The sequence below is a fragment of the Telmatherina bonti genome, assembly GCF_933228915.1.
Source record: "Telmatherina bonti genome assembly, chromosome: 21".
In the NCBI taxonomy this organism is placed as follows: domain Eukaryota; kingdom Metazoa; phylum Chordata; class Actinopteri; order Atheriniformes; family Telmatherinidae; genus Telmatherina; species Telmatherina bonti.
The window spans coordinates 3,306,352-3,332,939 of record NC_136630.1 but is presented as its reverse complement, the minus strand read 5'-3'; the positions used below and the strand labels follow the sequence as shown (position 1 = coordinate 3,332,939).

General features: G+C 50.8%; 1 long non-coding RNA gene across 1 annotated transcript; it reads right to left on the bottom strand.

The window, feature by feature from the left end:
• Positions 1-25,732, bottom strand: LOC306771324. The gene is made up of 3 exons (XR_013771759.1): positions 25,607-25,732; positions 1,538-1,737; positions 1-141 (listed from the first exon to the last, which is right to left on the bottom strand). It is a non-coding gene; the product is annotated as an uncharacterized lncRNA (long non-coding RNA).
• Positions 25,733-26,588: the final 856 nt, after the last annotated feature.

Here is a 26,588-nt window from a genome sequence, read left to right as displayed (position 1 = left end):
GCTGTTCTTCCTCCTGATTGGTCCACTGCTCCTCCTCTTCCTCCTTCATGTGGAAAGACTCAGAGTCCTGTTCATCCAGACTGGGGCTCCAGGGAACCTCTTCCTTTATCACCAAAACCTGCTGGACATCAGCAGGCAAGTCTGAAACACACACGCACACACGCACACGCGCGCACACACACACACACACACACACACACACACACACACACACACACACACACACACACACACACACACACACACACACAGACCAACTGTGAGTTGCTGTGCACAGCTCCTGATGCAGGATATCGTATTTATTGATTTTCTTGGTACGGCTATTGTCGCCTCTACCTGGACCTCTACCTCAGGGATCTCCAACCCTGGTCCTGGAGGACTGGTGTCCTGCAGGTTTTCCATGTGTCCCCGCTTCACCCACCTGATAAAATCATTGTGTATTTAGCTGACATGTTGTCTGAGTCTGAGTCATGTGTGTTCCAGCAGGAACACTTTAAAAACCTGCAGGACACCAGTACTCTAGGACCAGGGTTGGGGATCCCTGCTGTACCTGGTCCTCTAACTGGTCCCTTCGACATGGTCACTACACGCTGCCTCTCAAATTAAAACATTTTACATAATCAGAAGCGTTGTAATGAATTAATCTTAAATAATGACATTTAAGTGCTTAAAGATATTTGCAACTCTTGTTTCATTGAAATGGATTTCAGATAACTGAATAAATAACACACATTCATTCTGTAACTTAAGTTCCAGTAATATCTGCAAAAACACAATTAATTACATTTTTATTAAAAACAACTGAAATAAATAGGAAATGTTTTTGATTAAAAACTGAACACACCTAAAGTTTAAATAATTTGAAGTACTTTAGCAAACAGTTCTAGTTGACAACATGTTACTGTACTGTTAACTTTGAGCAGACTCATTTAATACGCATTCATTTCTGACAGGAAGCCAGGACGGAATCAGTCTGCTGCACCTTAGCACGTTTAACTCTGACAAGACCGATGGTTGTTTGGAGGACAGGCTATAAATACATGATATATTTTTGTTTTATTAATCAGTCTTAGACATTAAAGTCCCACTCCTAATAATTAATACTGCAGGGTTTAAACATGTCCGAGCAGGAGGTTTCAGAAGATATGCAGCCCTTAAATACATGCCAGAAGATATGGGAGGATTATAGGCATCTTCATAATGTCCCAAACATGAGCTACTAATAAATTCTCATGTTGCACAGACATCTGGATCTACAACAGATTGTCGTAGAGGGGGCGGAGCCTTCGCGGCTGCTGCTCCTACATCATGGAATTCTTTGTCACGACGGTCAGAGACTCTACATCGCTGTCTAAAACCCGCACGAAGACCCGTTTCTATGACCTGGCCTTTGATCCAGCATAAGACTTTGCTTTTTAATATAATGTTGTTGAGCCTGGGATTGTGTACAGCACCTTAGTCAAATGTGTTGTTTTAAAGCGCTCTATAAATAAAGTTGGAGTGGATTAAAAGTTGTGGAAGTGTGTGTGAGACTCACTGAGATCTTTGCCATCTTGTATCTCCTGTAGGTCTGATGTCGGTACTACATGTACGGGGGGTATCAAACCGAACCCTCTGGGATCGTCCTGTTGAAGGATCCTCTTCCCAGGCATCCCTGCTCCGCCTTGGTTTTGATTCTCCACAGCACAGGTTTGCTGCTCAGGGACGTTTCTGCAGGTTTTCTCAGAATTTTATCCCCTATAGAGTATAATTACAGCTGATTATATTCATCAGACCTGCCGAAATACAACGGCAAACCAACGTCAGACCTACCAAGATACGACGACAAACCAACGTCAGACCTACCAAGATACGACGACAAACAAACGTCAGACTTACCGAGATACGACGACAAACCAACGTCAGACCTACCGAGATATGACAGCAAACAATCGTCAGACCTACCGAGATACGACGGCAAAATAACGTCAGACTTACCGAGATACGACGGCAAAATAACGTCAGACCTACCGAGATACGACGACAAACAAACGTCAGACTTACCGAGATACGACGACAAACCGACGTCAGACCTACCGAGATACGACGACAAACCGACGTCAGACCTACCGAGATACGACGGCTAACCGACGTCAGACCTACCAAGATACGACGACAAACCGACGGCAAACCGACCGAGATACGACGGCAAACCGACGTCAGACCTACCGAGATACGACGGCAAACCAACGTCAGACCTACCGAGATACGACAGCAAACCAACGTCAGACCTACCGAGATACGACGGCAAACCAACGTCAGACCTACCGAGATACGACGGCAAACCGACGTCAGACCTACCGAGATACGACGGCAAACCGACGTCAGACCTACCGAGATACGACGGCAAACCGACGTCAGACCTACCGAGATACGACGGCAAACCGACGTCAGACCTACCGAGATACGACGGCAAACCGACGTCAAACCTACCGAGATACGACGGCAAACCGACGTCAGACCTACCGAGACACGACGGCAAACCAACGTCAGACCTACCGAGATACGACGGCAAACCAACGTCAGACCTACCGAGATACGACGGCAAACCAACGTCAGACCTACCGAGATACGACGGCAAACCAACGTCAGACCTACCGAGCTACGACAGCAAACCAACGTCAGACCTACCGAGATACGACGGCAAACCGACGTCAGACCTACCGAGATACGACGACAAACCGACAGCAAACCGACGTCAGACCTACCGAGCTACGACGGCAAACCGACGTCAGACCTACCGAGATACGACGGCAAACTGACGTCAGACCTACCGAGATACGACGGCAAACCGACGTCAGACCTACCGAGATACGACAGAAAACCAACGTCAGACCTACCGAGATACGACGGCAAACCAACGTCAGACCTACCGAGATATGACAGCAAACCGACGTCAGACCTACCGAGATACGACGGCAAACCGACGTCAGACCTACCGAGATACGACGGCAAACCGACGTCAGACCTACCGAGATACGACGGCAAACCGACGTCAAACCTACCCAGATACGACGGCAAACCAACGTCAGACCTACCGAGATACGACGGCAAACCAACGTCAGACCTACCGAGATACGACGGCAAACCGACGTCAGACCTACCGAGATACGACGGCAAACCGACGTCAGACCTACCGAGATACGACAGCAAACCGACGTCAGACCTACCGAGATACGACGGCAAACCGACGTCAGACCTACCGAGATACGACTGCAAACCGACGTCAAACCTACCGAGATACGACTGCAAACTGACGTCAGACCTACCGAGATACGACGGCAAACCGACGTCAGACCTACCGAGATACGACGGCAAACCGACGTCAAACCTACCGAGATACGGCGGCAAACCGACGTCAGACCTACCGAGACACGACGGCAAACCGACGTCAGACCTACCGAGATACGACGGCAAACCAACGTCAGACCTACCGAGATACGACGGCAAACCAACGTCAGACCTACCGAGATACGACGGCAAACCGACGTCAGACCTACCGAGATACGACGGCAAACCGACGTCAGACCTACCGAGATACGACAGAAAACCAATGTCAGACCTACCGAGATACGACGGCAAACCAACGTCAGACCTACCGAGATACGACGGCAAACCGACGTCAGACCTACCGAGATATGACGGCAAACCGACGTCAGACCTACCGAGATACGACGGCAAACCGACGTCAGACCTACCGAGATACGACTGCAAACCGACGTAAGACCTACCGAGATACGACGGCAAACCGACGTCAAACCTACCAAGATACGACGGCAAACCTACGTCAGACCTACCGAGATACGACGGCAAACCAACGTCAGACCTACCGAGATACGACGGCAAACCGACGTCAGACCTACCGAGATACGACAGCAAACCGACGTCAGACCTACCGAGATACGACGGCAAACCGACGTCAGACCTACCGAGATACGACAGCAAACCGACGTCAGACCTACCGAGATACGACGGCAAACCGACGTCAGACCTACCGAGATACGACTGCAAACCGACGTCAGACCTACCGAGATACGACTGCAAACTGACGTCAGACCTACCGAGATACGACGGCAAACCGACGTCAGACCTACCGAGATACGACGGCAAACCGACGTCAGACCTACCGAGACACGACGGCAAACCAACGTCAGACCTACCGAGATACGACGGCAAACCGACGTCAGACCTACCGAGATACGACGGCAAACCAACGTCAGACTTACCGAGATACGACGACAAACCGACGTCAGACCTACCGAGATACGACGGCAAACCGACGTCAGACCTACCGAGATACGACGGCAAACCGACGTCAGACCTACCGAGATACGACGGCAAACCGACGTCAGACCTACCGAGATACGACGGCAAACCGACGTCAGACCTACCGAGATACGACGGCAAACCAACGTCAGACCTGCCGAGATACGACGGCAAACCAACGTCAGACCTGCCGAGATATGACAGCAAACAATCGTCAGACCTACCGAGATACGACGGCAAAATAACGTCAGACTTACCGAGATACGACGGCAAAATAACGTCAGACCTGCCGAGATACGACGACAAACCGACGTCAGACCTACCGAGATACGACAGAAAACCGACGTCAGACCTACCGAGATACGACTGCAAACTGACGTCAGACCTACCGAGATACGACGGCAAACCGACAGCAAACCGACGTAAGACCTACCGAGCTACGACGGCAAACCGACGTCAGACCTACCGAGATACGACGGCAAACTGACGTCAGACCTACCGAGATACGACGGCAAACCGACGTCAGACCTACCGAGATACGACAGAAAACCAAGGTCAGACCTACCGAGATACGACGGCAAACCAACGTCAGACCTACCGAGATACGACGGCAAACCGACGTCAGACCTACCGAGATATGACAGCAAACCGACGTCAGACCTACCGAGATACTACGGCAAACCGACGTCAGACCTACCGAGATACGACTGCAAACCGACGTCAGACCTACCGAGATACGACGGCAAACCGACGTCAAACCTACCAAGATACGACGGCAAACCAACGTCAGACCTACCGAGATACGACGGCAAACCAACGTCAGACCTACCGAGATACGACGGCAAACCAACGTCAGACCTACCGAGATACGACAGCAAACCGACGTCAGACCTACCGAGATACGACGGCAAACCGACGTCAGACCTACCGAGATACGACTGCAAACCGACGTCAGACCTACCGAGATACGACTGCAAACTGACGTCAGACCTACCGAGATACGACGGCAAACCGACGTCAGACCTACCGAGATACGACGGCAAACCGACGTCAGACCTACCGAGATACGACGGCAAACCGACGTCAAACCTACCGAGATACGACGGCAAACCGACGTCAGACCTACCGAGACACGACGGCAAACCGACGTCAGACCTACCGAGACACGACGGCAAACCGACGTCAGACCTACCGAGATACGACGGCAAACCAACGTCAGACCTACCGAGATACGACGGCAAACCAACGTCAGACCTACCGAGATACGACGGCAAACCAACGTCAGACCTACCGATCTACGACGGCAAACCAACGTCAGACCTACCGAGCTACGACGGCAAACCAACGTCAGACCTACCGAGATACGACGGCAAAATAACGTCAGACTTACCGAGATACGACGACAAACAAACGTCAGACTTACCGAGATACGACGACAAACCAACGTCAGACCTACCGAGATACGACGGCAAACCAACGTCAGACCTACCGAGATACGACGACAAACCGACAGCAAACCGACGTCAGACCTACCGAGATACGACGGCAAACCGACGTCAGACCTACCGAGATACGACGGCAAACCGACGTCAGACCTACCGAGATACGACGGCAAACCGACGTCAGACCTACCGAGATACGACGGCAAACCAACGTCAGACCTACCGAGATACGACGGCAAACCGACGTCAGACCTACCGAGATACGACGGCAAACCGACGTCAGACCTACCGAGATACGACGGCAAACCGACGTCAGACCTACCGAGATACGACGGCAAACCAACGTCAGACCTACCGAGATACGACGGCAAACCGACGTCAGACCTACCGAGATACGACGGCAAACCGACGTCAGACCTACCGAGATACGACGGCAAACCGACGTCAGACCTACCGAGATACGACGACAAACCGACAGCAAACCGACGTCAGACCTACCGAGATACGACGGCAAACCGACGTCAGACCTACCGAGATACGACGACAAACCGACGTCAGACCTACCGAGATACGACGGCAAACCGACGTCAGACCTACCGAGATACGACGACAAACCGACAGCAAACCGACGTCAGACCAACCGAGATACGACGGCAAACCGACGTCAGACCTACCGAGATACGACGGCAAACGGACGTCAGACCTACCAAGATACGACGGCAAACCAACGTCAGACCTACCGAGATACGACAGAAAACCAACGTCAGACCTACCGAGATACGGCGGCAAACCGACGTCAGACCTACCGAGACACGACGGCAAACCAACGTCAGACCTACCGAGATACGACGGCAAACCAACGTCAGACCTACCGAGATACGACGGCAAACCAACGTCAGACCTACCGAGATACGACGGCAAACCAACGTCAGACCTACCGAGCTACGACGGCAAACCAACGTCAGACCTACCGAGATACGGCGGCAAACCAACGTCAGACCTACCGAGATACAACGGCAAAATAACGTCAGACTTACCGAGATACGACGACAAACAAACGTCAGACTTACCGAGCTACGACGACAAACCGACGTCAGACCTACCGAGATACGACGGCAAACCGACGTCAGACCTACCGAGATACGACGACAAACCGACAGCAAACCGACGTCAGACCTACCGAGATACGACTGCAAACTGACGTCAGACCTACCGAGATACGACTGCAAACTGACGTCAGACCTACCGAGATACGACGGCAAACCGACGTCAAACCTACCGAGATACGACGGCAAACCGACGTCAGACCTACCGAGACGCGACGGCAAACCGACGTCAGACCTACCGAGACGCGACGGCAAACCGACGTCAGACCTACCGAGATACGACGGCAAACCAACGTCAGACCTACCGAGATACGACGGCAAACCAACGTCAGACCTACCGAGCTACGACGGCAAACCAACGTCAGACCTACCGAGCTACGACGGCAAACCAACGTCAGACCTACCGAGATACGACGGCAAAATAACGTCAGACTTACCGAGATACGACGACAAACAAACGTCAGACTTACCGAGATACGACGACAAACCGACGTCAGACCTACCGAGATACGACGACAAACCAACGTCAGACCTACCGAGATACGACGGCAAACCAACGTCAGACCTACCGAGATACGACGACAAACCGACAGCAAACCGACGTCAGACCTACCGAGATACGACGGCAAACCGACGTCAGACCTACCGAGATACGACGGCAAACCGACGTCAGACCTACCGAGATATGACGGCAAACCGACGTCAGACCTACCGAGATACGACGGCAAACCGACGTCAGACCTACCGAGATACGACTGCAAACCGACGTAAGACCTACCGAGATACGACGGCAAACCGACGTCAAACCTACCAAGATACGACGGCAAACCTACGTCAGACCTACCGAGATACGACGGCAAACCAACGTCAGACCTACCGAGATACGACGGCAAACCGACGTCAGACCTACCGAGATACGACGGCAAACCAACGTCAGACCTGCCGAGATACGACAGCAAACCAACGTCAGACCTGCCGAGATATGACAGCAAACAATCGTCAGACCTACCGAGATACGACGGCAAAATAACGTCAGACTTACCGAGATACGACGGCAAAATAACGTCAGACCTGCCGAGATACGACGACAAACCGACGTCAGACCTACCGAGATACGACAGAAAACCGACGTCAGACCTACCGAGATACGACTGCAAACTGACGTCAGACCTACCGAGATACGACGGCAAACCGACAGCAAACCGACGTAAGACCTACCGAGCTACGACGGCAAACCGACGTCAGACCTACCGAGATACGACGGCAAACTGACGTCAGACCTACCGAGATACGACGGCAAACCGACGTCAGACCTACCGAGATACGACAGAAAACCAAGGTCAGACCTACCGAGATACGACGGCAAACCAACGTCAGACCTACCGAGATACGACGGCAAACCGACGTCAGACCTACCGAGATATGACAGCAAACCGACGTCAGACCTACCGAGATACTACGGCAAACCGACGTCAGACCTACCGAGATACGACTGCAAACCGACGTCAGACCTACCGAGATACGACGGCAAACCGACGTCAAACCTACCAAGATACGACGGCAAACCAACGTCAGACCTACCGAGATACGACGGCAAACCAACGTCAGACCTACCGAGATACGACGGCAAACCAACGTCAGACCTACCGAGATACGACAGCAAACCGACGTCAGACCTACCGAGATACGACGGCAAACCGACGTCAGACCTACCGAGATACGACTGCAAACCGACGTCAGACCTACCGAGATACGACTGCAAACTGACGTCAGACCTACCGAGATACGACGGCAAACCGACGTCAGACCTACCGAGATACGACGGCAAACCGACGTCAGACCTACCGAGATACGACGGCAAACCGACGTCAAACCTACCGAGATACGACGGCAAACCGACGTCAGACCTACCGAGACACGACGGCAAACCGACGTCAGACCTACCGAGACACGACGGCAAACCGACGTCAGACCTACCGAGATACGACGGCAAACCAACGTCAGACCTACCGAGATACGACGGCAAACCAACGTCAGACCTACCGAGATACGACGGCAAACCAACGTCAGACCTACCGATCTACGACGGCAAACCAACGTCAGACCTACCGAGCTACGACGGCAAACCAACGTCAGACCTACCGAGATACGACGGCAAAATAACGTCAGACTTACCGAGATACGACGACAAACAAACGTCAGACTTACCGAGATACGACGACAAACCAACGTCAGACCTACCGAGATACGACGGCAAACCAACGTCAGACCTACCGAGATACGACGACAAACCGACAGCAAACCGACGTCAGACCTACCGAGATACGACGGCAAACCGACGTCAGACCTACCGAGATACGACGGCAAACCGACGTCAGACCTACCGAGATACGACGGCAAACCGACGTCAGACCTACCGAGATACGACGGCAAACCAACGTCAGACCTACCGAGATACGACGGCAAACCGACGTCAGACCTACCGAGATACGACGGCAAACCGACGTCAGACCTACCGAGATACGACGGCAAACCGACGTCAGACCTACCGAGATACGACGGCAAACCAACGTCAGACCTACCGAGATACGACGGCAAACCGACGTCAGACCTACCGAGATACGACGGCAAACCGACGTCAGACCTACCGAGATACGACGGCAAACCGACGTCAGACCTACCGAGATACGACGACAAACCGACAGCAAACCGACGTCAGACCTACCGAGATACGACGGCAAACCGACGTCAGACCTACCGAGATACGACGACAAACCGACGTCAGACCTACCGAGATACGACGACAAACCGACAGCAAACCGACGTCAGACCAACCGAGATACGACGGCAAACCTACCGAGATACGACGGCAAACGGACGTCAGACCTACCAAGATACGACGGCAAACCAACGTCAGACCTACCGAGATACGACAGAAAACCAACGTCAGACCTACCGAGATACGGCGGCAAACCGACGTCAGACCTACCGAGACACGACGGCAAACCAACGTCAGACCTACCGAGATACGACGGCAAACCAACGTCAGACCTACCGAGATACGACGGCAAACCAACGTCAGACCTACCGAGATACGACGGCAAACCAACGTCAGACCTACCGAGCTACGACGGCAAACCAACGTCAGACCTACCGAGATACGGCGGCAAACCAACGTCAGACCTACCGAGATACAACGGCAAAATAACGTCAGACTTACCGAGATACGACGACAAACAAACGTCAGACTTACCGAGCTACGACGACAAACCGACGTCAGACCTACCGAGATACGACGGCAAACCGACGTCAGACCTACCGAGATACGACGACAAACCGACAGCAAACCGACGTCAGACCTACCGAGATACGACGGCAAACCGACGTCAGACCTACCGAGATACGACGGCAAACCGACGTCAGACCTACCGAGATACGACGGCAAACCGACGTCAGACCTACCGAGATACGACGGCAAACCGACGTCAGACCTACCGAGATACGACGGCAAACCGACGTCAGACCTACCGAGATACGACGGCAAACCGACGTCAGACCTACCGAGATACGACGGCAAACCGACGTCAGACCTACCGAGATACGACGGCAAACCGACGTCAGACCTACCGAGATACGACGGCAAACCGACGTCAGACCTACCGAGATACGACGGCAAACCGACGTCAAACCTACCGAGATACGACGGCAAACCGACGTCAGACCTACCGAGATACGACGGCAAACCGACGTCAAACCTACCGAGATACGACGGCAAACCGACGTCAAACCTACCGAGATACGACGGCAAACCAACGTCAGACCTGCCGAGATACGACGGCAAACCAACGTCAGACCTACCGAGATACGACAGCAAACAATCGTCAGACCTGCCGAGATACGACGGCAAAATAACGTCAGACTTACCGAGATACGACGGCAAAATAACGTCAGACCTACCGAGATACGACGACAAACAAACGTCAGACTTACCGAGATACGACGGCAAAATAACGTCAGACCTACCGAGATACGACGACAAACAAACGTCAGACTTACCGAGATACGACGACAAACCGACGTCAGACCTACCGAGATACGACGGCAAACCGACGTCAGACCTACCGAGATACGACGACAAACCGACGGCAAACCGACCGAGATACGACGGCAAACCGACGTCAGACCTACCGAGATACGACGGCAAACCAACGTCAGACCTACCGAGATACGACGGCAAACCAACGTCAGACCTACCGAGATACGACGGCAAACCAACGTCAGACCTACCGAGATACGACGGCAAACCAACGTCAGACCTACCGAGATACGACAGCAAACCGACGTCAGACCTACCGAGATACGACGGCAAACCGACGTCAGACCTACCGAGATACGACGGCAAACCAACGTCAGACCTACCGAGATACGACGGCAAACCGACGTCAGACCTACCGAGATACGACGGCAAACCGACGTCAAACCTACCGAGATACGACGGCAAACCGACGTCAGACCTACCGAGGTACGACGGCAAACCGACGTCAAACCTACCGAGATACGACGGCAAACCGACGTCAAACCTACCGAGATACGACGGCAAACCAACGTCAGACCTGCCGAGATACGACGGCAAACCAACGTCAGACCTACCGAGATATGACAGCAAACAATCGTCTGACCTACCGAGATACGACGGCAAAATAACGTCAGACTTACCGAGATACGACGGCAAAATAACGTCAGACCTACCGAGATACGACGACAAACAAACGTCAGACTTACCGAGATACGACGACAAACCGACGTCAGACCTACCGAGATACGACGGCAAACCGACGTCAGACCTACCGAGATACGACGGCAAACCGACGTCAGACCTACCGAGATACGACGGCAAACCGACGTCAGACCTACCGAGATACGACGGCAAACCGACGTCAGACCTACCGAGATACGACGGCAAACCAACGTCAGACCTGCCGAGATACGACGGCAAACCAACGTCAGACCTACCGAGATATGACAGCAAACAATCGTCAGACCTACCGAGATACGACGGCAAAATAACGTCAGACTTACCGAGATACGACGGCAAAATAACGTCAGACCTGCCGAGATACGACGACAAACAAACGTCAGACTTACCGAGATACGACGACAAACCGACGTCAGACCTACCGAGATACGACGACAAACCGACGGCAAACCGACCGAGATACGACGGCAAACCGACGTAAGACCTACCGAGATACGACGGCAAACCGACGTAAGACCTACCGAGATACGACGGCAAACCAACGTCAGACCTACCGAGATACGACGGCAAACCGACGTCAAACCTACCGAGATACGGCGGCAAACCGACGTCAGACCTACCGAGACATGACGGCAAACCAACGTCAGACCTACCGAGATACGACGGCAAACCGACAGCAAACCGACGTAAGACCTACCGAGCTACGACGGCAAACCGACGTCAGACCTACCGAGATACGACGGCAAACTGACGTCAGACCTACCGAGATACGACGGCAAACCGACGTCAGACCTACCGAGATACGACAGAAAACCAAGGTCAGACCTACCGAGATACGACGGCAAACCAACGTCAGACCTACCGAGATACGACGGCAAACCGACGTCAGACCTACCGAGATATGACAGCAAACCGACGTCAGACCTACCGAGATACTACGGCAAACCGACGTCAGACCTACCGAGATACGACTGCAAACCGACGTCAGACCTACCGAGATACGACGGCAAACCGACGTCAAACCTACCAAGATACGACGGCAAACCAACGTCAGACCTACCGAGATACGACGGCAAACCAACGTCAGACCTACCGAGATACGACGGCAAACCAACGTCAGACCTACCGAGATACGACAGCAAACCGACGTCAGACCTACCGAGATACGACTGCAAACTGACGTCAGACCTACCGAGATACGACTGCAAACCGACGTCAGACCTACCGAGATACGACTGCAAACTGACGTCAGACCTACCGAGATACGACGGCAAACCGACGTCAGACCTACCGAGATACGACGGCAAACCGACGTCAGACCTACCGAGATACGACGGCAAACCGACGTCAAACCTACCGAGATACGACGGCAAACCGACGTCAGACCTACCGAGACACGACGGCAAACCGACGTCAGACCTACCGAGACACGACGGCAAACCGACGTCAGACCTACCGAGATACGACGGCAAACCAACGTCAGACCTACCGAGATACGACGGCAAACCAACGTCAGACCTACCGAGATACGACGGCAAACCAACGTCAGACCTACCGATCTACGACGGCAAACCAACGTCAGACCTACCGAGCTACGACGGCAAACCAACGTCAGACCTACCGAGATACGACGGCAAAATAACGTCAGACTTACCGAGATACGACGACAAACAAACGTCAGACTTACCGAGATACGACGACAAACCAACGTCAGACCTACCGAGATACGACGGCAAACCAACGTCAGACCTACCGAGATACGACGACAAACCGACAGCAAACCGACGTCAGACCTACCGAGATACGACGGCAAACCGACGTCAGACCTACCGAGATACGACGGCAAACCGACGTCAGACCTACCGAGATACGACGGCAAACCGACGTCAGACCTACCGAGATACGACGGCAAACCAACGTCAGACCTACCGAGATACGACGGCAAACCAACGTCAGACCTACCGAGATACGACGGCAAACCGACGTCAGACCTACCGAGATACGACGGCAAACCGACGTCAGACCTACCGAGATACGACGGCAAACCAACGTCAGACCTACCGAGATACGACGGCAAACCGACGTCAGACCTACCGAGATACGACGGCAAACCGACGTCAGACCTACCGAGATACGACGGCAAACCGACGTCAGACCTACCGAGATACGACGACAAACCGACAGCAAACCGACGTCAGACCTACCGAGATACGACGGCAAACCGACGTCAGACCTACCGAGATACGACGACAAACCGACGTCAGACCTACCGAGATACGACGGCAAACCGACGTCAGACCTACCGAGATACGACGACAAACCGACAGCAAACCGACGTCAGACCAACCGAGATACGACGGCAAACCGACGTCAGACCTACCGAGATACGACGGCAAACGGACGTCAGACCTACCAAGATACGACGGCAAACCAACGTCAGACCTACCGAGATACGACAGAAAACCAACGTCAGACCTACCGAGATACGGCGGAAAACCGACGTCAGACCTACCGAGACACGACGGCAAACCAACGTCAGACCTACCGAGATACGACGGCAAACCAACGTCAGACCTACCGAGATACGACGGCAAACCAACGTCAGACCTACCGAGATACGACGGCAAACCAACGTCAGACCTACCGAGCTACGACGGCAAACCAACGTCAGACCTACCGAGATACGGCGGCAAACCAACGTCAGACCTACCGAGATACAACGGCAAAATAACGTCAGACTTACCGAGATACGACGACAAACAAACGTCAGACTTACCGAGCTACGACGACAAACCGACGTCAGACCTACCGAGATACGACGGCAAACCGACGTCAGACCTACCGAGATACGACGACAAACCGACAGCAAACCGACGTCAGACCTACCGAGATACGACTGCAAACTGACGTCAGACCTACCGAGATACGACTGCAAACTGACGTCAGACCTACCGAGATACGACGGCAAACCGACGTCAAACCTACCGAGATACGACGGCAAACCGACGTCAGACCTACCGAGACGCGACGGCAAACCGACGTCAGACCTACCGAGACGCGACGGCAAACCGACGTCAGACCTACCGAGATACGACGGCAAACCAACGTCAGACCTACCGAGATACGACGGCAAACCAACGTCAGACCTACCGAGCTACGACGGCAAACCAACGTCAGACCTACCGAGCTACGACGGCAAACCAACGTCAGACCTACCGAGATACGACGGCAAAATAACGTCAGACTTACCGAGATACGACGACAAACAAACGTCAGACTTACCGAGATACGACGACAAACCGACGTCAGACCTACCGAGATACGACGACAAACCAACGTCAGACCTACCGAGATACGACGGCAAACCAACGTCAGACCTACCGAGATACGACGACAAACCGACAGCAAACCGACGTCAGACCTACCGAGATACGACGGCAAACCGACGTCAGACCTACCGAGATACGACGGCAAACCGACGTCAGACCTACCGAGATACGACGGCAAACCGACGTCAGACCTACCGAGATACGACGGCAAACCGACGTCAGACCTACCGAGATACGACGGCAAACCGACGTCAGACCTACCGAGATACGACGGCAAACCGACGTCAGACCTACCGAGATACGACGGCAAACCAACGTCAGACCTACCGAGATACGACGGCAAACCGACGTCAGACCTACCGAGATACGACGGCAAACCGACGTCAGACCTACCGAGATACGACGGCAAACCGACGTCAGACCTACCGAGATACGACGGCAAACCGACGTCAGACCTACCGAGATACGACGGCAAACCGACGTCAGACCTACCGAGATACGACGGCAAACCGACGTCAAACCTACCGAGATACGACGGCAAACCGACGTCAGACCTACCGAGATACGACGGCAAACCGACGTCAAACCTACCGAGATACGACGGCAAACCGACGTCAAACCTACCGAGATACGACGGCAAACCAACGTCAGACCTGCCGAGATACGACGGCAAACCAACGTCAGACCTACCGAGATATGACAGCAAACAATCGTCAGACCTACCGAGATACGACGGCAAAATAACGTCAGACTTACCGAGATACGACGGCAAAATAACGTCAGACCTACCGAGATACGACGACAAACAAACGTCAGACTTACCGAGATACGACGACAAACCGACGTCAGACCTACCGAGATACGACGGCAAACCGACGTCAGACCTACCGAGATACGACGACAAACCGACGGCAAACCGACCGAGATACGACGGCAAACCGACGTCAGACCTACCGAGATACGACGGCAAACCAACGTCAGACCTACCGAGATACGACGGCAAACCAACGTCAGACCTACCGAGATACGACGGCAAACCAACGTCAGACCTACCGAGATACGACGGCAAACCGACGTCAGACCTACCGAGATACGACGGCAAACCGACGTCAGACCTACCGAGATACGACGGTAAACCGACGTCAGACTTACCGAGATACGACGACAAACAAACGTCAGACTTACCGAGATACGACGACAAACCGACGTCAGACCTACCGAGATACGACGACAAACCGACGTCAGACCTACCGAGATACGACGGCAAACCGACGTCAGACCTACCGAGATACGACGGCAAACCGACGTCAGACCTACCGAGATACGACGGCAAACCAACGTCAGACCTACCGAGATACGACGGCAAACCAACGTCAGACCTACCGAGATACGACAGAAAACCAACGTCAGACCTACCGAGATACGACGGCAAACCAACGTCAGACCTACCGAGATACGACGGCAAACCGACGTCAGACCTACCGAGATACGACAGCAAACCGACGTCAGACCTACCGAGATACGACGGCAAACCGACGTCAGACCTACCGAGATACGACTGCAAACCGACGTCAGACCTACCGAGATACGACGGCAAACCGACGTCAGACCTACCGAGATACGACGGCAAACCAACGTCAGACCTACCGAGATACGACGGCAAACCGACGTCAAACCTACCGAGATACGGCGGCAAACCGACGTCAGACCTACCGAGACACGACGGCAAACCGACGTCAGACCTACCGAGATACAACGGCAAAATAACGTCAGACTTACCGAGATACGACGACAAACAAACGTCAGACTTACCGAGCTACGACGACAAACCGACGTCAGACCTACCGAGATACGACGGCAAACCGACGTCAGACCTACCGAGATACGACGACAAACCGACAGCAAACCGACGTCAGACCTACCGAGCTACGACGGCAAACCGACGTCAGACCTACCGAGCTACGACGGCAAACCGACGTCAGACCTACCGAGATACGACGGCAAACTGACGTCAGACCTACCGAGATACGACGGCAAACCGACGTCAGACCTACCGAGATACGACAGAAAACCAACGTCAGACCTACCGAGATACGACGGCAAACCAACGTCAGACCTACCGAGATACGACGGCAAACCGACGTCAGACCTACCGAGATATGACAGCAAACCGACGTCAGACCTACCGAGATACGACGGCAAACCGACGTCAGACCTACCGAGATACGACTGCAAACCGACGTAAGACCTACCGAGATACGACGGCAAACCGACGTCAAACCTACCAAGATACGACGGCAAACCTACGTCAGACCTACCGAGATACGACGGCAAACCAACGTCAGACCTACCGAGATACGACGGCAAACCGACGTCAGACCTACCGAGATACGACGGCAAACCGACGTCAGACCTACCGAGATACGACGGCAAACCGACGTCAGACCTACCGAGATACGACAGCAAACCGACGTCAGACCTACCGAGATACGACGGCAAACCGACGTCAGACCTACCGAGATACGACTGCAAACCGACGTCAGACCTACCGAGATACGACTGCAAACCGACGTCAGACCTACCGAGATACGACTGCAAACTGACGTCAGACCTACCGAGATACGACGGCAAACCGACGTCAGACCTACCGAGATACGACGGCAAACCGACGTCAAACCTACCGAGATACGACGGCAAACCGACGTCAGACCTACCGAGACACGACGGCAAACCGACGTCAGACCTACCGAGATACGACGGCAAACCAACGTCAGACCTACCGAGATACGACGGCAAACCAACGTCAGACCTACCGAGATACGACGGCAAACCAACGTCAGACCTACCGAGCTACGACGGCAAACCAACGTCAGACCTACCGAGCTACGACGGCAAACCAACGTCAGACCTACCGAGCTACGACGGCAAAATAACGTCAGACTTACCGAGATACGACGACAAACAAACGTCAGACTTACCGAGATACGACGACAAACAAACGTCAGACTTACCGAGATACGACGACAAACCGACAGCAAACCGACGTCAGACCTACCGAGATACGACGGCAAACCGACGTCAGACCTACCGAGATACGACGGAGATACCTATGGAGATAAACCAACGCAAATGATTTCAATGTGCAGAAAGCATCCAGAAACAATAAGGACATTTGGTGCCACTGCAATGAAACTTTGGCGACACTCAGCAATAAAAATAGGAATATAAACATTCAATAAAACACACATTTAAAAAAAAAACACAAACAATAACATTAAAGTTCAAAGTGAGGATGAAGAGGGAGAGCGGGGACAAGATTATACACAGCATAATGACAAGTAACAGCATTCTGATTCTAATATCACTATGTCAGTGTATTTTGCCACTTTTAATCAAACTAATTACAGTAATTCTAACTATTATAATTAAATGAGTCAATTTAAATGCAAAGTTCAGAATATCATGTTTGATGCACAGAAGTTGTAGATAAAATGACCATATTAATTTGCTGTAACTGCATTTCGGCTCTCAACCAGAGAATATGTGACCATGTTCATAAAAAACATTTCTCATAAACTAATTTATGACAGATTCTCACGTTTAAAACACAAGTTGTTCATGTGATCAAAGTTAAACAGCAAGTTTAAGTAAGAGCATAATCCTGAATAAATCTGGAGCAGGGGTGTCCAAAGTCGGTCCTCGAGGGCCGCTGTCCTGCAGGTTTCCCATGTATTCCTGTTCCAACACATCTAGCTTCCACTAAATGGATCAAACAACCAATGACGTGCACAACTGATTAAGCTCTACTACTAATTAATTTGAATCAGGTGTGTCTGAGCAGGGATACATAGAAAACCTGCAGGATTCTGGCCCTCGAGGACCGGAGCTGGACACCTCTGGAGTTTCCACAGTACCAGATGCTTTTCATTCTGTTTATATGCAACATTTTCTGTCATCTCACATCATTAATGTGTCAGAATGGTTCAGATTATGGTGAAGAGCAGCACAGGCTTGTTATTTGTAGCATCAGCGTTTTCTCACGTGTACTCTTCTGAAGTTTATTTACTTTGACTTTAAGGTATAAAATACAGATGACATTTTATTAAGGCAGTTTTCTATTAAATTAAATGTTGGTTAATTGTTGTTAAAGCTCCTGAAACCCTGAAGATGAGCTGATAGGAACATCAGCATGTCCCGACCCAAAAGACAACTCTCTACTCATAATTAACAATAAATGTCACCTTAAACATTTCAATTGAGGTGGGAAAATCGAATTGAAAAATTGAAAATTGTGCTCATAGACCCCTATGATGACGACCAACCTGGGCATGAATGTTCCCTTGCCCGGACGCGGGTTACCGGGACCCCCCTCTGGAGCCAGGCCTGGAGGCGGGGTACGAGAGCGAGCGTCTGGTGGCCGGGCCTTCGCCCATGGGGCCCGGTCGGGCTCAGCCCGAAAGGGTTACATGGGCCCCGCCTCCCGTGGGCTCACCATCTGCGGGAGGAGCCGTAGGGGTCGGGTGCAGTGTGAGCTGGGCGGCAGCAAGGGGCGGGGACCCTGGCGGTCCGATCCCCGGCTGCAGAAGCTGGCTCTAGGGACGTGGAACGTCACCTCTCTGGTGGGGAAGGAGCCTGAGCTTGTGCGCGAGGTTGAGCGGTTCCGACTAGATATAGTTGGACTCACCTCGACGCATGGCTTGGGCTCTGGAACCAGTACCCTCGAGAGGGGCTGGACCTTCTTCCACTCTGGAGTTGCTCATGGTGAGAGGCGCCGAGCAGGTGTGGGCATTCTCATCAGCCCCCAGCTTGGTGCCTGCACGTTGGGGTTTACCCCGGTGGATGAAAGGGTAGTTTCCCTCCGCCTCCGGGTGGGGGGACGGGTCCTGACTGTTGTCTGTGCTTATGCACCGAACAGCAGTTCAGAGTACCCACCCTTTCTGGGGTCCTTGGAGGGAGTGCTGGAGGGTGCTCCTTCTGGGGACTCCATTGTTCTGCTGGGGGACTTCAATGCTCACGTGGGCAATGACAGTGAGACCTGGAGGGGAGTGATTGGGAGGCATGGTCCCCCCCCTCTGAACCCAAATGGTGTTTTGTTATTGGACTTCTGTGCTCGTCATGGATTGTCTATAACGAACACCATGTTCCAGCATAAGAGTGTCCATATGTACACCTGGCATCAGGATTCCCTGGGCCGCAGTTCAATGATCGACTTTGTAGTCGTATCGTCGGACCTGCGGACACATGCCTTGGACACTCGGGTGAAGAGGGGGGCGGAGCTGTCAACTGATCACCACCTGGTGGTGAGTTGGCTCAGATGGTGGGGGAGGAAGCCGGTCAGAGCTGGCAGGCCCAAACGTGTTGTGAGGGTCTGCTGGGAACGTCTGGCTGAGTCCCCTGTCAGAGCGAGCTTCAACTCCCACCTTCAGCAGAGCTTCGAACATGTCCCGAGTGAGGCAGGGGACATTGAGTCCGAATGGGCTGTGTTCCGTGCCTCTATTGCTGAGGCGGCCAGCCGGAGCTGTGGCTGCAAGGTCGTTGGTGCCTGTCGTGGCGGTAATCCCAGGACTCGTTGGTGGACACCAGCAGTGAGGGATGCCGTCAAGCTGAAGAAGGAGTCCTATCGGGCCTTCTTGGCCTGTGGGACTCTGGAGGCAGCTGATGGGTACCGGCGGGCTAAGCGGCATGCGGCTTCGGCCGTTGCCGAGGCAAAAACTCGGGCATGGGAGGAGTTCGGCGAGGCCATGGAGAAAGACTGGTCTTTCACCATCCGGCGGCTCAGGGGGGGGAGGCAGTGCTCCATCAACACTGTGTACAGTGGAGATGGGGTGCTGCTGACCTCAACTCGGGACGTTGTGGGTCGGTGGAGGGAATACTTCGAAGACCTCCTCAATCCTACCAACACGTCTTCCGATGAGGAAGCAGAGCTGGCGGACTCAGGGGTGGACTCTCCTATCTCTGGGGCTGAAGTCGCTGAGGTGGTCAAAAAGCTCCTTGGCGGCAAGGCCCCGGGGGTGGATGAGATCCGCCCGGATTTCCTTAAGGCTCTGGATGCTATGGGGCTGTCCTGGCTGACACGCCTCTGCAGCATTGCGTGGACATCGGGGGCAGTACTGCTGGATTGGCAGACTGGGGTGGTGGTCCCCCTTTTTAAGAAGGGGGACCGGAGGGTGTGTTCCAATTACAGGGGAATCACACTCCTCAGCCTCCCTGGTAAGGTCTATTCAGGGGTCCTGGAGAGGAGGGTCCTCCGGATAGTCGAATCCCGGATTGAGGAGGAGCAGTGTGGTTTTCGTCCTGGTCGCGGAACAGTGGACCAGCTCTATACCCTCTCTGGGGTCCTGGGGGGGGCATGGGAGTTTGCCCAACCAGTCTACATGTGCTTTGTGGACCTGGAGAAGGCATTCGACCGTGTCCCCCGGGGGCCCCTGTGGGGGGTACTCCGGGAGTATGGGGTACCGGACCCCCTTGTACGAGCTGTCCGGTCCCTGTACGACAGGTGTCAGAGCTTGGTCCGCATTGCCGGTAGTAAGTCGGATTCGTTTCCGGTGAGGGTTGGACTCTGCCAAGGCTGCCGTTTATCACCGATTCTGTTCATAACTTATATGGACAGAATTTCTAGGCGCAGCCGAGGGGTTGAGGGGATCCGACTTGGTGGCCTCAGGATTGGGTCCCTGCTTTTTGCGGATGACGTGGTCCTGTTGGCTTCATCTGGTCGTGATCTCCAGCTCTTGCTTGAGCGATTCACGGCCGAGTGTGAAGCGGCTGGGATGAGAATCAGCACCTCAAAATCTGAGACCATGGTCCTCAGCCGGAATAGGGTGGATTGTCCTCTCCGGGTCGGGAGTCAGGTCCTGCCTCAAGTGGAGGAGTTTAAATATCTCGGGGTCTTGTTCACGAGTGAGGGAAGGATGGAGCGTGAGATCGACAGATGGATCGGTGCGGCGTCTGCAGTAATGTGGACTCTGCGCCGGTCTGTCGTGGTGAAGAAGGAGCTGAGCCAGAAGGCGAAGCTCTCGATTTACCAGTCGATCTACGTTCCTACCCTCACCTATGGTCATGAGCTGTGGGTCGTGACCGAAAGAACGAGATCTCGTATACAGGCGGCTGAAATGAGTTTCCTCCACAGGGTGGCCGGGCTCTCCCTTAGAGATAGGGTGAGGAGCTCAGTCATCCGGGAGGGGCTCAGAGTAGAGCCGCTGCTCCTTCGCATCGAGAGGAACCAGTTGAGGTGGCTCGGGCATCTGGTCAGGATGCCTCCTGGACCTCCCTGGTGAGGTGTTCCAGGCATGTCCCTCAGGATCCCCCCGCAGAGTTGGCAGATGTGGCTGGGGAGAGGGAAGTCTGGGCTTCCCTGCTTAGGCTGCTGCCCCCGCGACCCGACCCCGGATAAGCGGCAGAAGATGGATGGATGGATGGAAAATTGAAAATTGGGATTTTTTTGCTCCACAATTTTAAAATCGATTTTTTTCTTTGGTAAAAAAAAATGGATTTTTTTTCAAATAGATAAAAAATAATCCATTATAAAATTTGTGCAATTTTATTGTTTTTATTGATCTTTTTACTTGTCTTCTTAAGCATTATAGCAGCAGAATGATGGTCTGGTGTTGTTTTTTCCTGAGTGAAATAAAAAAAAAAAAGACGAGCAAAAAAAAAAGCTTTATATATATTTTTTTGTTTTTAATCTACAAAAATCAACAATATTGAAGAATAGTGAGAATTGCAATTTAAAGCGAATCGGCACCCAAAAAAATCGAAATCAAATCGAATCGGGACAAAAGCATATCGTCACAGCCCTACTTGTCAACATGATAAAAATGTTTTCTTTGACATAAAAGCAGACGTGACTCAGGATGTCTGCAGATAGGAACCAGTTTCAGTCTCACTGGATAAACTGGAGGCAGCTGAGCCTCCAGTAAACTCACAGGGACATGTTTCCTGGATGGACCTGTGATTATCTGAACCATAGACATCATATATACGTAGACGCCTCATCGAGCGCTGGAGAGTGAACCAGCGTCGCCACCATATTGGATGGGTTTCCGCTGTCGAGTTTTGCTGCAGCGTCAACGTAGTTTCCCCACAAAACTCTTTTTTGTGGAACAACACGTATATATTACACACTAAAAAAAAACACTTTTCTACATAATTGGTTGATAAATAATATTAACACAGTGAATAATCTCCTGAATGCAAGTGAATTGTTAGAATTATTATGATATTATTATTAGAATTATTCCTACTCACCAAGAACCCAGTAGAGGCAACACAGGATTAAAAAGTAGAAGTAGAAAAAAAGCGTAGCTTCATATGAGGAACGAAGCAGAGCGCTGGAGGATTTAATGTACTGCACAAAGGACAATCATGAGACAACAAGTGGGGAGAAGACATTACATTTAACAAAGAATGAATGAAGAATAAAATAAACCTAAATTAACACTAATACACACATACACACACACACACACACATATATACATATATATATATATATATACATATACATTATATATATATATATATATATATATATATATATATATATATATATATATATATATATATATATATATATATATATATATATATATGTATATACTTTTCAACACCAGTCTGAGACAAAATAGAGTCCCAGTGCTGTGCAAGTGAACACCTTTCAGGACCCATTCCAGTTTGCATATCGTAATGGACTTGGGGTTGAAGATGCCATCATATACCTGCTCCAGAGAGCACACTCTCATCTGGACCATTCAGGCAGCACTCTGAGGGTCATGTTCTTTCATTTCTCAGTGCTTTTAATACCATTCAGCCGGCTTTGTTATGTTATGTGAGAAGCAAACAGACCCCAGTTTGTGAGACTGAAAGGTTGTGTGTCTGAGATGGAGGTCAGCAGCACTGGTGCACCACAAGGAACTGTACTCTGGCCATTCCTCTTCACTCTGTACACCTCAGACTTCCAGTACAACTCTGAGTCCTGTCATCTGCAGAAATACTCTGATGACTCTGCAGTTGTGGGGTGTATCAGGGATGGACAAGAAGCAGAGTACAGAGAACTGGTCAGTCAGTTTGTTAAATGGTGCAGTGACAATCATCTTATGTTAAATAGCAGCTAAACAAAAGATATGATTGTTGACTTCAGGAGGAAGAAGAATAAACAAAGCACTGTTTCCATCCTGGGAGAGGAGGTGGAGGTGGTGGAGGAATACAAGTATCTTGGAGTTCAGCTGGACAACAAACTGGACTGGAAATGCAACACTGACTACATCTACAAGAAAGGTCAGAGCAGACTGTACTTCTTAAGGAAGCTGAGATGGTTTAACGTCTGCACCAAGATGTTGCATATCTTCTATAAGTCTGTTGTGGAGAGTGCAGTCAGCTTTGCAGCATCTGCTGGGGTAGTAGCATCAGAACCAGAGACTTGAAGAGAATCAACAAACTGATCCAGAAAGCTGCTTCTGTGCTTGGAGTAACTCTGGAGCCGCTGGAGCTGATTGTCCAAAGAAGAATGCTGCACAAGCTGATGAAGATGATGGAGGATTCTTCACACCCTCTCCACAAGACAGTGATGAAACAACAAAGTGTGTTCAGTGAGAGGCTTCTTCAGGTCCGATGTAAGACTGAAAGATACAGAAGATCATTCCTGCCAGCAGCCATCAGCCTCCGGAATAAGACCTCCTCAAATTAATTAGTATATACCACAATATTGAATTTCCCTTTGGGATTATTAAAGTACTTTTCATTTAATTTCATATATATATATATATATATATATATATATATATATATATATATATATGTGTGTGTGTGTGTGTGTGTGTATGTATATATATGTGTATATATATATATGTATAATGTAATGTTACTTCTGACTGCTATATTTTATTATTAAACAAACATAAAATGAAACACCCTGGGTCTAATGTCTTGCTGTTCTGAATACAGCAAAATTTGGATTGTCTTATTTAAATCTTACTCCAAGGTTTTTGGAAAGTTAGCAGCCCTTGTGTACCAGGAAATGTCCCTCAGCAGTCTAAACCTATCGCAGCATAACTAAGGGATAGTTAGATAGCTGATTATCCCAAACTATTGGACTATCAAAATATTTTAACTTAAAAGCACGTTGTTTTTTAATGTTTTACAGTAATCTGTATCATAACAATATCTCTGCCCTTTGTAACAAACCAAACTGTGAGGAAAAACAGGTAAAAATCCGTGGAGTTCTTGTCGTGGTTGGACCTACACCTTACCATTAAATGTATTGGAGGCGCATGGAGACCCATCCAAGATGGCGGCGCGATGAGACGTCAGCTCGTATAGGCGGCGTGATACAATGCGGCGTCTACGTATATATGATGTCTATGATCTGAACCAGCTGTCAACATTACACTTGTCTGCTGGCTGGTGTGTCTGTTTCTCTACCATTACAACGCAAAACTCTGATCTGCTGCAGGTTTCTGTCCCACTGGGCTGAGCTTCAGGACTTTAATAAAATAAATTCAGTTTTATGAGTGTTTTTGGAAAACAGGCAGAAGTTGAAACTGTTGGAACAACAGTAGCTTCTAGAGGAGGTATAAACTTGTCAGTAAGTTTAAGATGATCTGTGTAACATCATGATGCAGAAACCTGAAATCAGACCAAGATGACACGAGGTAAACAGTTAATCTAACTCACCTGTCTGAAGGGCCACACCGATGCTAATCCTCCTTTTCCTTTAGTTCGTTTTATTAAACAGCTGCGATTCACCATCTGTCCTCCTTTCTTCAGTTAATCTGATCATTTATTTTTCACAATCCAGACTCTGAAACTTCCCACAAGTCTTTGCAGCTGCATCATAACAGTTAGCTGAATGCTAGCTAGTCCTACCTTTATTTAGTTCCCCTCGGTGCAACCAGCAAAAGGTTCCCACCGTCGTTCATCATCCAGCACAGGGATCCCAAACCATAGATATTATATCATAAACATAATATATGCAGAGACGCTTCGTTGAGCGCTGGAGAGTGAACCAGCGTCGCCGCCATATTGGATGGGTCGCCGCCATATTGGATGGGTCTCAGCTTTCGAGTCTTGCTGCAGAGTCAATGTAGTTTCCCCATATAACTGTTTTCTGTGGAACAACGCATATATATTACACACAAACAAAACACTTTTCTACATAACACAGTGAATAATCTACTAAATGCAAATGATAAATTTTTTGTTTGTTTTTTTGTTTATGGAAAAATATGATATTGATGTTTCACAAAGAGAGTTTTACATGGAAGCATAATTACCTCCAGCAAGGAGGTAATGTTTTTACCGGCTTCATCTGTTTGTGTTCAATATAACGTAAAAAGTTATGGACGGACTTTTGTGAAATTTCCAGGACTTGTTGGAAACGTGAAAAGGAAGAACTGATTTAATCTTGGTGGTGACCCGGATCACCGTTTGGATCCAGGAACTTTTTCAAGACCTTGGTGGAGGTTTACACTCTTAGAGTGTTCTTCTGGGTTATTTCTGAATTGCACAGTTTTGAGACAATACTTTATTTTCAGACTTTGTTCAGATGTATATTATATATAATATACAGCTTATAATATATAATCGATATTTTATATATATAATATCTATTATATATAATGTACTCTCTATATTGATAAATTAATAAATGTAAATA